This window comes from Equus caballus, chromosome 6, assembly GCF_041296265.1.
Source record: "Equus caballus isolate H_3958 breed thoroughbred chromosome 6, TB-T2T, whole genome shotgun sequence".
Taxonomy (NCBI): Eukaryota; Metazoa; Chordata; class Mammalia; order Perissodactyla; family Equidae; genus Equus; species Equus caballus.
In genome coordinates this window covers 38,735,966-38,749,937 of record NC_091689.1, presented here as the reverse complement: position 1 = coordinate 38,749,937, position 13,972 = coordinate 38,735,966, and the positions used below count along the sequence as shown (strand labels likewise).

Here is a 13,972-nt window from a genome sequence, read left to right as displayed (position 1 = left end):
AGCTCATGGTGATCACAGTGCAGCTAAGGGTGAGAACCCCTGCCAAGAAGACTAGAAACACTTTGATGCTTCTACTTGATTTACATTCGGATTCTGACATCTTTCCTTTCTCTCCTCCATCTGGTCTGTTACCAAGTCCCATTGATTTTTTTCCATTAGAGTGTTTCTCATTTCAGTTTCTTTCTTTTCATTCCTGCCGTCTGCACCAGAATTCAGATCTTGAAGCAATGCCTGAACTTTTAAAATATTCTTGTAAGGGGTTTCTATACTTGCAGTCAGTTCCCCTTCAATCCACCCTGCATATGCCCTGGGAATTTTCCTAAAACACAGCTTTCTAAATCAGTGCTCCTAAAATATTAATGTGTATGTGAATCACATAGGGATTTTGTTAAAATGCAGATTCTGAATTCAGTAGGTCTAGGTGGGACATGAGATTCTTTTCTAACAAGCACGAGGTTGATGCTGATACCCTGGGTCAATCACAATTTGATTAACAGGATCGAGAATCAGTCACTTCTGAGTATCTAAAATAAGTTCTCAGTGCCTTAGAGTTGCCACAAGGTTTAAGAGGATAGTTACTAAAAATTCCTGCACCTAAAACATGAATATCAGATTAATTATTAAGTTAATTAAGGCAATGTATGGACTAATGATGATAGTGCTATTAATTGGGTTGCCAGATATAGGAAATAAAAAATACATCCCATGTAACATTTAGGACCTAGTTATACTAAAAAATTATTTGTTGTTCATCTGAAATTAAGTTTGCTTAGAGGTCTTCTATTTTATCAGGCAGCCCTAGTTGTAAACCAAGGACTATGATTCTGTGCTCTTAAGAAGACAATGTTCAGCTTTTAGTTAGTATATATGCTTTAAAATCATGGCCCAAAACACAACTTTGTACTGGCCAAGAGACTCAGTTTGAATCCTACTCTGATTAAAGTCCTTCTAAATAGTGTGAACAGTCTCAACCTGTGTCATTGTGTGTAGCTGGACCCTCTGCTGGCTACATGCCTTGTCCCCTCACTAGAGCTGTCATGCAGGGGGGCTGGAAACCTTTCACACAGCTGTAGGGCTGACTGCATATTTTGTGGGGCCCATTGAAAAATGAACATTCAGAACCCCTTATGCAGGAAGCAGGGGGAAATACGCAGTTAAAGGTACCAAAATAGGAAGCATTTTCCTTTAAAATATCTTATTACTTATAAAACATAACAGGACTGAAAAAGACATGAATAACATAAATTTACACATTACAAGGCAATCTTATCAGTCTTACTTTATATAACATATACAGTACATGACACTTTCTCAATATTATGTTTAAACAGATCATAAGATTTTTTGTCTCACTTATGCAAATTCGTTTATGTCATGAAAATATATAAAGTTAGTAACTTTTATTTTAAATTGATACAGTTGAAAGCGGTGTCTGTTATTTTTGGCAGATGCAAGATTGCAGAACACGTTTACTTATGCTGAGGAGAAGAGTCTGTGTTGGGGTAAACACTCGTGGAGCCGTGAAGAGTGTTTTATAGGCTATGACAACATTGGAGAGATTTCTGATAAATTATTTCAAAATACAAATTTTATTACACCTAGAGCTGATGATCCTTGTGGAAAAATTTTTCTAAGAAGATTTAACCCTTCAAACAAATCAATTTCATGCCATCTGAATTTAATTTTAAATGTAAATTTATACTTTGGCATTTCAATGTTTCCTCTGACATTTCCCATAACTTATGGAGGGTGTATAAATAGCTGAAAGTGTGCTCTGCATTTGCATATAATTCAAAATGCCTTTTTATTCATCTACCATTGTGTCTTTGGTTACATGGAATATTAATTTTCTACTTGTGTTTCTTATTAACACGTGGTTCTTCTGAAGGTTCATGTGAAAAAAGTGTTTTCTGCTGACTGCAATGATCTTTTAATTTTCTTTACTATTTCTGTTTGTGGATATTTACTTTGCAACATTGCAGCAGTTGTGAAACCAGAGATATTAAATCTTTTGAATAATTCTAACACTCTTCAATTCTCTCCGATATGATTTATTGCAATGCCCAGTATCCACTTTTATTTTGCAGGAATTTCTTGATTGAGTTTGCTGCCTGAGTACCGCAGTTCGTGTCCTTGCATTCAGGCTGGACAATTGTATTTGTGCAGATGCCACGGGGACAGGCTCCTGGGACAGACAGACCAGCCAGCCTGCAACCGCGGGTCCTGGCACACCCCCGTGCAGTGGCCCTCCTTTCTCCTAAGGCTGAACCTGCCGCCGCCTCTGCTACCACCACCACTTGGGGCCCTGCTGCCCCTGGAAACATCCCCATCAGCAGCCAATCTCCTGAACGGCAGGGTTCTGGAAACCTCCCAGGGGTTTCTGCCAGGGGATGCGTCGTCAGGGGCTGCACCTTTCATCCAGGAGAAGGAGAGCTGAAGTACAGCGCTCCGGAGTCTGAAAAAAGGGCTGGGGAGCAGATGAGAGACCCAGGGCACCCCGGCTGGTCTCTGGGGACTGGGGCACCAGCCCCTCCTATGGCATCTCCTTCAGGATCTGTGGGTCCCTGAGTTGTGGAAAGCCGCCCAGCCTTCTGAGCTGGGGGCCCGCAGGGTTAGCTCTGGTTGCTCTGGGCACTTGTGGGAGAGCAGGGTCAGAGCGGAGGGCAGCAGTTGGGGGCTGAATGATGGTGCCCACCACTGCACACCCCGCGGTGGGCGAGGCCGCCCCTGCCTCCCTCTCCAAGGAGCCGACCACGAAGTCCGGGAAGCAGAGAGGGGAGATGGGGAGGGAATGGCAGTGGGGCTGCAGGGCACGCTCGGGTCAGCGCTAACCGCTGGTGTAAAGGGACGAGTGGCCACTTCTGGCGGAACAACAGGCGGCGGTGGAAGGCAGCGCTCAGGACGTCAGCGGGCCTGCGGGGGACGCACTCACCGAGGACCAGCAGCACTTTCCGGCTAGGCGCCCGATGCGCACGGCAGAGCTCAGGGTCCGGCAGCGCCTCGCAGGGCAGGCCCGCACCCGTGGCTCTGGCCCCGCCCGAGTACACGTGCGCGTCAGGCCCCGCCCCCAGGCGCCCTGGCCCCGCCCCTCGCTCAACCACTGCCCCTCGCTCAACCACTGCGCCTCCCGTGGACCCTGATGCGGTGATCTCAGGAGACCCCCAGCTGCTGCGGTTCCTGGTGAGTCCGCGGCGGCAGTGGGTGGCGTTGGGCCCAGGGAAGGGTAGGCGAGCTCCCGGGAGAAAAGCGGGGCCGCGGGGGGAGGCCGATGCGGGGCCCGGCGCAGGGGCCGAGGATGCGGGCGCCTTCCACGTGGACCCCGCTCCCCACCCACTGCGTCCCAACCCAGGTTCCCGCCTCCCTCGACCTTGGTGGAGCCCGCAGGCCATAGACTCTTAGGCAGCGTGGTGTCCCACCCTTAGACCCCAGGTTTCGCCGTAAGTGGCTTCGGGGTGGGGGCCACGTTGTGCCCAGAGCAGCCTCGCAGGGGCAGGGATGAGGGGCAGTCTGGGGCCAACTCTGTGCAGGTGGTGCCAGGATCCTACGGATGCTGTGCACTCTGAGTTAATCAAGGGGCCTTGAACTTCCCAGAACCAACTAGAACCCCTGGGGTCCCCTAGGATGCCAATGCCACAGGTGGGGGCGGGGGTAAGGCAAGGCCTCAATGGAAGACACCCCTTCCAGCGCTGCAGTCCCCTTAGTGGGTGGAAGTCTCCATGGCTGGCCTTTGCAAAGCCTCGGGCCCTCAGGGCCTCCAGTCCTCCCACCCACACCAGCCAGAGGAGGGAGCCCCCTGGACGCTGCTTCTCTCTGCACTGTGCCTCCTTAAATTCCCTGGGGAGGAAATAAAAAGAAGCAAGTAGATTTTCCTTGGAGGAAAAACTGAGTGTTTAGGCTTCTTATTGAGAAACTGTTTACCAGCTAGGGTTTGGGCAAGTGGGGTTCTGGGATTTGGGGCAGGGGTGTGGGGACACTCCATCTTTGGTGGACGCCCCCTCTGCACAGGTTTCTGGCTTCCTGTCTCAGACCAGCAAGGGGGTGGGATGTAGGCCATCAGGCTCAGACCCCCTGGAGGGGAGACAGATTGTGCCTCTCCTGATGCGCTGGACCCCCGCCCTATTGCTGGGTCCTCTGAGGCCGGGACCCTGACTGCTGGTCTGTGTTGCCCCTGCTCCACCCCAGGCTGAGTGAGGCCAGGCCCTCAGGCTCCAGCATGGCCCTGCAAGACCACTGCTGCCCCCCTGCGGCCGTGCAGAGGAGGCTGCCCATCCTGCCCTGGCTGTTGGACTCTGAAGATGGACTTCATCACTGGACTTTCAGTGGGGCTCAAGGTCATTCCCCACACGCTGGCCTGTGCTGAGGTGGCCTGACTCCTGCCCCAGGTGAGATGTCTGCCCCTGCTGCTGGCCACATCCCCTCCCTGACCCCACACTTGGCCTCATCGCCTGCCCAGAAGCAGAGTAGAAATGCACAGTATCCCCTCCAGACAGCGGGGCACCCAGGGCTCCAGCCCCATGGGAACCAAGAAGCCTTGGTTTACAGTCTAGAGCATGTGACTGCCTTTGGGGAGACGCACGCTTTTATAACTTCTCTTGTCACACTTGTCACACACAGGTATCAGGGCAGTTCTGGGTTGTGTGATGGGGCCAGCAGGATGACTCACTGTAGCTTTAAGCATTATTTCTCAGGCTCACAGACTCACACAGAAACACGCAGGTCTTTGTGCTCCCGCAGGTGGCACCTGTGGCCCCACTTGGGTGCAGGTAGAAAAGAGGTCCCCTCATCACAGCAGGTCACACTCATGGATGATCGAGGGTGAGTGGTTACCCTGCCTGTGTGCGCTGGTATGCCCAAAGTACACAGTGGACACCGCAGACCCCTGTGCTCAGATGTCTACACCAGGGGCACCCTGGGTGTGCCATGTGCTTCCTGGGTGCTCATCACTCTCTCCCCAACAGTGTGGCTTCTACTCTGCCTTCATGGGTGCTTCGTGTAGTTCTTCCTGGTCACCTTCTGGCATGTTACCCTGAGCCCACCTGTGCTGTGCTGCTGGCTTTCCTGTGGGCTGCATGCAGTTAGCCATGGAGTCCCTGTGCTTGGGTAAGACTCTCAGGCCTTCGGTCCATGGTGGGGGAGGTGTGGTTCTGCTCTTCCCAGAGTAGTGGGGCCCCTGCCTCCTGGGGATGGCCCTGCCCTCAGCATTTCCTTCTTTGCATTCCAAGGGCTACCCCTGTGTGTGTGTAGTAGGGGCAGGGGGACCCTCACCCCTCAGCCCTCCCCTATTCTGCTGAGAGGCCAGGACACTTGGAGAAGCTCCCAGAGCCTCAGACCCCAACCTCCCTTTCCTGCTCTCCAACCAGCCCACACAGGGCATGTCATTCCAGTCCTCAGCCTCAGTCCCATCCACACTGCCTTTCCCAGCCATGTCCACCCATGTCCTCTGGGACCAGGCAGAGCTCTGACCAACACAGTATTCCCTCTTGGCTGCCAGGGTTCCTGCTGGACTTCGTCTCCTGTGCCATCATTAAAAGTTTCACCTCTACTGCTACCATCACCATGGACTTCGGGCAGATCCAGGTAGGCTCACTGTTGGCACTGGGGCACCTGCAGGGTAGCAGGACCAAGGCCAGGTCCTGATATGTGTGGGTCCGTCGACCCCTTGCTTTCCAGAGCTGGAAGCACATGGTGCTCGCGTGAGTCTCCATCAATGAAAATGACCCTCAGGGGGGATGTTGGGTGAGGGTCAGATTGTGCAACAGGTAATTTGGGGGAGTGGTGATGACAACCCCACTCTTGGTGGAGATTTCCCACCAGTGAGCTTGGTTCCCGCACAGGGTGGTTTGTTCCGCTGCCTCTACTACCCACTCAGCCAGCAGCCTGCACAGCTGGTGAGCATCCTGCCTAGATTTTGACAAGCGGATTATACCTCCATGCTCATTTAGCTAGATGATTTCATTTTTTTTCCAATTTCTGTCGACTGTGTTTCAAATGGCTTGCTTCTTTATGTTTCTGTTTAAACCTCCATGAGAAGCTCTAGATCAGTGATCATGGGTTCCCCGAGGCCGTCATTGGTTCTCCTTTCCCTGGGTTCGATGATCCTGGGGGGCAGGAGCTGTCTTGCTCCCGACCGTGGCCCCCAGTGCTGTGCTTGGTATAAAGCAGGTCAGCGCTCAGGTGGGTGTGCAGAGTGGACCTGAACTGTCTTGTACAAATGAAGCTGTGGGGCCCCTGGCGGCAGACTCGGGGCCAGGCCTCTTTCTTGTGACCTGGTGTTCTCACCTGGGTCTGGTTCTCCAGGCTGGCCTGTGCAGTCTTCCCTGATGGTGGGCAGTGAGCAGATCAAGACCAGGAGGAGGCATGTGTGAGAATCCAGCAGCTGACACGTCTTCCCTCTCACTCTGTGCTGGGGCTGGATCCACACTTTCCCTGTGCTCGTTTCTCATCACACCCCTGGGACAGAGGTTTATCATCATCTGCATTTAGAGAGGAGGAAACCCCTTAAAAAGGTGGGTGAATGCGATTTATATATTATGTACACACACATCAGGGGAAGCTTGGCAAATGGTCTGTCCTAGGATAGTCTGTCCTTTATTCTAGAAACAATATCTTTCCTTTTTAGTGTCAGTAATGTTCCTTGATGTGATCATAATACGGGTAGAGGGCAGCTTCTTTGTGCATTCATTACCTGGCAACCCTACACCCACAATGTCATTAAAACCTTGACCACGTCATGACAGCCATCTGAGAGCCCCTAGGGTGGGGTGGGGTTCTCCTGACTGCCCAGGACAGAAGTGGAGGAGGCGGAGGTAGGAGGTGTCCCCTGGCTAAGTAGCCCAGACTTCCGTGGCACAAGTGCCTCAGTCACCTTGGCCCTGGCGAGCGGTGTCTGTGCACAGGGGTGTATACTGTCGTCGGGGATAGTCATGTGAACTGAAGGGACACCAAAGGCTGGTATCAGGAACAGGCACACGCCTGGACAAATCCAGGATGTCTTTGTATTTGCTTTTGTTTAACCGTGAAAGGTGCGTTAAAGCCTGATGAATTTTAATAGACACGTGCCCTGAAATATCCCGGCACACAGAGCTGAGTTTTCCACAGTTCCTTGTCACTCTACCTGCTGGTTGTGCTGCTCCTCGTTCACGTCTCTGATCTTATATAGAGTTTAGGGTCAGACTAAGCATCGAGAACAGCCTTTTACACATACTCTTGGACTCTTTTCAGTTTGATCCTGAAGGCATCTGCCACTTCTGGAATCCACTCAAACCACAAGGAGGAGAGTCACTCCAATGCCTATGAAATGGAACCTTCAGGAGTTTTTAGTTATAAATCTTGGAATCTGGAAGATTCAATTCATGATTGCAAAATATTTCCTAATATTTTGTTTTTTCATAAACTGATGCTTTTGAAAGAGATCTCATTAATTGGGCTGTTTGACTTTGACGTCTCTTTGGGGTGGAGCAGTAATAAACGTGGGTCCACTTTCATGTTCAGCGTGCACATCCACGTGATCCGAACTCTTCCACTTCTTTTCTGTTTGATGGCTCCCTGTGTTCCCCTCCCCCTGGGTTATGATGATTCATTTCTGACACTTGTGAATATGCTTTTTTAAACTTTAGGTACCTTTTAAAAAAAATTTAAAACATAGAAATCCTCATGGATGTTTCAGGTTGTCTTAGTACCTAGAACATTCGCTACTGGAATTCCTCTGCGTTTTCATTGCCCTGGTTGGGACCCTTTAAAGTGAGTGAACGAGACTCTGTCCTCCCTCCTGGGGGATGTCTTCTGTGTTGCTGATGCACCGTGCAGTCTTTCGTCATCATTACAGCGTCAGTGAGATATAGTTCACATGTAATACGAGTCACACTGTAAGGTGTGTAAATCAGTGTTTTTAGTATACTCACAGAATTGTGCAACGTCACCACAATCGATTTTGGAAGCTTTCCATCACTGCTCCAGAAGAAACACTCTGCTCGTTAGGAGACAGTCCCGTTTCCCCTAAACCCTCAGGCCTAGGCAGACAGAAATTCATATTCTGTTTCTATGGATTGGCCTATTTTGAACATTCCCTATAAATGGAATCATACGATGCGTGACCTTTTGAGTCTGGCTTCTTTCACTCAGCATGACGGCTTCAGGGTCCACCCGTGTTGCCACATGTGTGAGCCCTCCATTTCTTTTCGATGCTGAATGGCATTCCATCGTGTAGCTGCAGCACAGTCTGTTTATTCCTCAGCTGATGGACATTTGGGTTATGTCTACTTTTTGGCTATTATGTATTTGTCTGCTATGAGCATTCACGTACAAGGTTTTGTGTGGACACCTGCTTTCGTTTCTTTTGGGTCTGTACCCAGGAGTGGAATTGCTGGGTCACATGGTAACTCTTGGTGTCACTGTTTGAATACCTGCAAGGAATTTTCCCTAAGCAACTGCACCATCGAGTGCAGACCTGCAGGACGCTCAGGTGTGTCAGGTCTGTGGCCTGGTTGCAAGGACATGTGGCCAGCAGGGGGCACCGTGGGGCTATCTCAGAGGTGAGCCTGCCTGGCCCTGCCACCTGGGAAAGTCTCGCAGGCCAGAGGGAAGTGAGCAGTGAGTTCACTGAGCTGTGCTGTGATGAGACTGCAGCGGTCAGGACCTCCGGGACCCAGGGCCATGAAGGGCCAGGTTCTCTCACCACCTGGGGCCTGGGAGGGTGCAATTCTCTTCCTCCTCCTCTTCCTCCAGGCAACAGAGACTTTGCCTAGAGCTGAGGGGCGCTGCAGCGGGTCAGGGACCTGCACACATTTGAATGTAGGAACTGCTCCCCTGTTGGGTCTTGTAGATAATGAAAGAGATATGGGGGACCCCAGTGTCCCTGAAGGGGTCTTGGGAGGGGAGCTCTTGAGCACCTGCAGGGTGCGTTGGGCCCATTTCCCCATCTGCCTCCTCACTTTGCACAGGTGCGGGGGGCCTCTCCTGAGTGGAAGACTCTGGGGAGCTTCAGCTCACCTCTGCTTCCCCCTCACTCACTCAGCTCACTGTTCTCCCTGTGTCTCCCGCTATTGATTCTGGGTCCAGATGGGACTGACTCAGCCACCCTCAGGGACCAAGTCCCTGGGACAGACAGGCACACTCACCTGCATGGGAAACAGCAACAGTGTTGGCCAACAGGGGGCAGCATGGCTGCAGCAGCTCCCATGCCGTGTCCCCAGACTCCTGAGCCACAGGAGTAACAGCTGGCTGTCAGGGGTCTCTGAGAGATTTTCTGGCTCCAGGTCAGACAGTGTGACCTCCTAGATGTCACTGCAATGGCCCAATCCTTCATTCCTGAAAGGTAGGGACAATCAGTAGACCTGCCTGAATTGAGTTGTTGTCATTTTCCAGTGACATTAATCCCAGGGCATGGTAGTTGTAGGAGACACCCTAAGGGGTCTTCTGTGTTATAGACACCCTCTTCCTTACCTCCACTGTGAAATAATGGTCCAATTTCTCCTTGGTAAGGTAGTCAGGAGAAGTCACCCCATCCAGCACAGTGATTTCCTTCTTATCCTGTTGATTCAGAGGCACGAGGAGCCCAAAGTGCCTAGCTGTCAGTCTTAACTTCCAGTTCAATGAGATCGTCGTTGTGTCTCCTGGTGGCAGCATATATCCCTTTGGAACTAAGAGCTTTAGGCTAACAGAACATAAGATCAAGGGGACAGAGGTTAAACACTTGGCTAGTGGGTCACTAGGAGTAATAGTTATGTCATTGCCATTTCCACTCCTTGATTCCTGGAACCCTGAATGCTGGATGTGGGAGAGAGAGCATCACATATCGATTAACAATTCAGTGCATTTAAAGCCTCCTGAAAAGCCATGCCCCAGCCCTACAAGGGATCGTCCCCTCGCCAACACTGTACTGGGAATTTAAAAGGCCACTGCACCATTCTGTCAAGCCAGCTGCTTCAGGACGGACAAGTGAATGGACAAGTGAATGGACAGGTAAAAATGATAAGCCAAGTGAATTCCATGAGCATGGGCCCATTGTCTCACATCATCTGCTATGAACTGAGTTCCTTGATCAGAAGCAAGGCTATGTGGAAACCATAACTGTGGGAAAGAGATTCTGAGCTCACTAACGGTAGTTTGGGCAGAAACATTGTGTTCAGGGAAGGCAAGTCCATATTCACAGTGAGTGTCTGTTCGGGTAGAACAGCACACTGCCTCTTCCATGTTGGATGCAGTCCAGTGTCATCACCCTGACCCCAGGCAGCTGACTGATGGCTGTGGCAATGCTTGCTGTGTGAGTCACTCAGTGTGGGTCTCCGCTGTCATCAGAGTGGGCGCCCAGCAGTGGCCGGAGCCAAATCAGTCTCTGTGAGTGGAAGTCCATGATGCTGAGCCCATGCAAAATGTCCATCCCTGGCACCGCGTCCATCCCTGCCACCAGGACCCCTTTGCTCATAGCTCATTGGGTGATGCCAGGGCTGCTGGGGAAGAGGCTGATTGGTATCCACAAACAGGCCATCCATTTGATTAAAATCCTCCTGTGCCGAGGTCACCCTTTGGGGAGCATTCACATGTGAAACAAATCTCTGCACATTTTTTGCCCATTCAGAGAGACCTGTCTGCATTTTCTTGGTCAGCAGTTTTCCAACGGTATTGCTTCCAGGGACCTGACCATCAGGCCAAGCAGTTGGCCACAGCCCATGTGTCAGTGCATGATCCCACCCGTGGATCACGTTTCTTATTCCAAGCAAAGTGAGCAGCCAGGAGCGCTGCTGGAAGTCCTGCTCACTGGAAAGATTTCCCCCCATCACTGACCTTCGTGGATGCCCCAGAAAGGGGCACAGGGCTGCTGCTGTGCACCTTTGGGTGGGACCTGCGTATCACAGAGTGCTCTGGAAATCTGGCCCGAGGCTTCTCCTGCTCCCCAAGCTGATCACAGGGAACTCCTCACGAGGCTGTTTCCACAGTGGTTAGAGAGGCTGCCTCCACCGGCAAAAAAGATTCATCAGAATTTAGAGTTGTTATTTTAAAGATTGGCGCCTGAGCTAACATCTGTTGCCAATATTGTCTTTTTTTTTCTCCTTCTCACCAAAGTGCCCCCAGTCCATAGTTGTACATTCTAGTTGTGAGTGCCTCTGGTTGTGCCATGTAGGATGCTGCCTCAGCATTGCCTGATGAGCGGCACCATGTACATGCTCAGGATCTGAACCCACGAAACCCTGGGCTGCTGAAGCGGTGGGCACGAACTTAACCACTCGGCTAGGGGCCTGCCCCTGGGGGTCTTTGTGTTGAAGGATCCGCAGGCTGGGGGGTTGCTGGGATGAGTGAGAGAGGTGCGTGGATGTCTCTAGGATGACTCATGTACACAGCTGGGGATGTGGACGGTCGATGAGAGCACAGATAAAAGAGCAGGTCCGGCACAGTGTCTCTATCCATGCTTCACCCTGTGTGGGAGAGGGGAGAGGCATTTTTGTCTTTTTTGTTGACTCATTTATGTTTTCATTCAAAATTACTTTTGGACTGGCTACTACTAAGTCTCAGCACTCTCCCGGGTTTGAGTGCCACAGCAGTGAAACAACACTGTTAAGGCCACGGGCATCCTTTGGCTTTTAGTCTGACTCAGAGGTAGAGAAGTTGAGCAGATGTTTTCTGTGACTCAGTCAGTTGGACACAGTCAGTACTTACAGGAATAGAGTGTAGAGGACTGAGGTCAAGAAGCAAGTGCTTGGCTAGAAATATATGTATGTAATCGACTGAAGTTTATTAAAGCCATTGTAACTACACTTGTGGATCTGGTCACTGGGAGAAATAATTTTGTTAATGTTCATAAAGCATGTAGGGTAATATCTAACACATGGCAGTGCCACAGAAGGATCTGTAGAGTAGGAAGAAATGATGCATGGGCTGCAAGTAGAGGATTTAGACAAGAAATCTGGGGACATCTGTGCCACCTTCCTCACCCATTTGCTTGCAGGTTCAGCCCCTCTGCACTTCCCCGGAGGTCCAGCCCTGTCCTAATGCACAGCCCGCATCGTGTGTGGGAGACCCATTCACCCTGCTGTCCACCCTCAGGGCTGTGGGTTCCTGGCTGCTTCCTGGGGGGACTGATGTCCCTGATCATCTTCCCCAGGGTGGACGAGCAACAGGAGAAGCAGGTCTCTCTCCTAAATAATAAAGGTTCTTCTGGAAGAATTCCTTGTGTGTAGTTATTAATGGACCCCTGCCCCACTGAGGGTAAAGGTGGGGACAAGTAAAGAAGGTTATGGAGACTGGCCTGCCGTGGCTGGAAGTGACCTGTGATGAGGGAGAGAGGAACTGGTCACCTCAGGCCCCCCACAGAGAGGGTGTGGAGGAGGGTTAATGCCCTCTGCCCTCTGCCCTCTGCTCACTGGCGGCAGGACACGGTCTCTCTGAGGGGTCAGTCACCCATGGCCCCAACACATAACTAACTAATGGTGGAAGGGGCAGAGGAGTGACTTTATACTGAAGAGGCCATATTTTTGAAGTAAGGAAAAGATGCGGTGACACCTGCAGCACAGCAAGGAGCTCCCTGGGGACGAGAAGCTCCGGCCCCTGTGTGGGGATGGGTGGGGTGCGAGGCAGGGCTGAGTCCAGAGTCTCTCTCTCTCCTTGCTCAGCCCTGGGGTATCCATCCCAGTCACAGGTGAATCTGGGCTCTGAGACAGCAGGGGGAGCTGTGGGCCTGTCCGGAGGGTCTGTGGGGTGATCTCAGCTGGGAACCCAGAGCCTGGAGCCCTGCCTTGTGCATCTGCTCTGTGCTTACTGGGGCCCAGCAGCTGGGAGCTCCCAGGGCCCTAGGAGAGGCTCCCCAGCCCCACCCATACTCAGCTTCCACCAAATGTGGGCCCAGGCACTCCAGGGGAGGGGGGTGGTTTGCATGAAGGGGCCCTCTCTGCTCTCCTGAGGGGAGAGATAAGAGGACTCTGCAGTTCCCTCACTCCTGAGGCTCCGAAGCAGAGCCTGGGTGTCTCCACCGTGGCCTGGACCCCTCTCCTCCTCGCCCTCCTCACTCACTGCTCAGGTGACTGGCTTTGGAAAGCAGGAGAAGTGGTTATGGGGGACAATTTGGCTGCTCTTTAACCATAATTTTGTGCACATGCTGCGGGCAATAACCCCAGTCTCAACTCTCCGTGTCTCTACCTCCTCTGTTCCAGGGTCCTGGGCGCAGTCTGGGTGACACAGGAAGCCTCAGTGTCTGGGTCTGTGGGACAGAAAGTCACCCTCTCCTGCGCTGGAAATAGCAACAACGTTGGAATATTTGATGTGGGCTGGTACCAAATTTCTCACGGTGCCCCCAAAACTGTGATGCTCAGAAGTTCTCGTCCCTCAGGGATCCCAGCTCGGTTCTCTGGCTCCAAGTCCGGCAACATGGCCTATCTGACCATCTCTGGGCTCCAGGCTGAGGATGAGGCTGATTATTACTGTTCAGCATGGGACGATAGCATCAGCAATAACACAGTGCTCCGGACCCATGGGGAACCGAGACCAAAACATGCCCCATTCCCTGTGATCACCTCCACACTGCCTCTTACAAACAGGGTTGACTGTGGCCCATCCTAGAGTGTCAACATCTGAGGGTCTGACTCTGAACACAGACCAACTTTAAAGAGTCAGTGGCAGAAGCTCCCTCTCACATTGTTTATAATTTTATTGAGATGTAGTCTGCACGTCATAAAGCTCCCCAGTGTAATGTCTACAATAGTGCTCAGCATATTTACAGGGCTGTGTAACTGTCACTGTAATCTACTTATAGATCATCTCCATCCTCCCTCAGAGAACGTCCCCACCCATTTGACATCACTCTTCCTGAATCTGCTCAACCTTAGGGAACCGCCCATCCACTGTCTGTCTTCACACATTCCCCTATTCTGGACATTTCATGTAGCTGGAACCAGGAAAATACGTGGCCCTTTGTGACCACCTTATTTCACTTATTTCATTTGCATAAGAGTTTTGATGTCCATCTATGCTGTGGCATGGCAAA

The 13,972-nt window shown here is 51.5% G+C and overlaps 1 long non-coding RNA gene across 6 annotated transcripts in view; it reads left to right on the top strand.

The window, feature by feature from the left end:
• LOC138924617 (uncharacterized) overlaps positions 1-12,159 on the top strand; it is a 44,609-nt gene extending 32,450 nt beyond the window's left edge. For 2 of the 6 annotated variants that reach the window (XR_011439607.1, XR_011439608.1), the window contains exons 4-10: positions 2,088-3,180; positions 4,183-4,382; positions 5,492-5,577; positions 6,298-6,506; positions 7,222-8,461; positions 9,821-9,960; positions 11,942-12,159. This is a non-coding gene — a long non-coding RNA (uncharacterized lncRNA). Of the gene's footprint in view, positions 1-1,448; positions 3,181-4,182; positions 4,383-4,734; positions 4,816-4,958; positions 5,101-5,491; positions 5,578-6,297; positions 6,507-7,221; positions 8,471-9,820; positions 9,961-11,941 lie in introns of those variants that run through there. The other 4 variants (XR_011439603.1, XR_011439605.1, XR_011439604.1 and 1 more) reach the window with 4 other exon arrangements.
• The last annotated feature ends 1,813 nt before the right edge of the window (positions 12,160-13,972 follow it).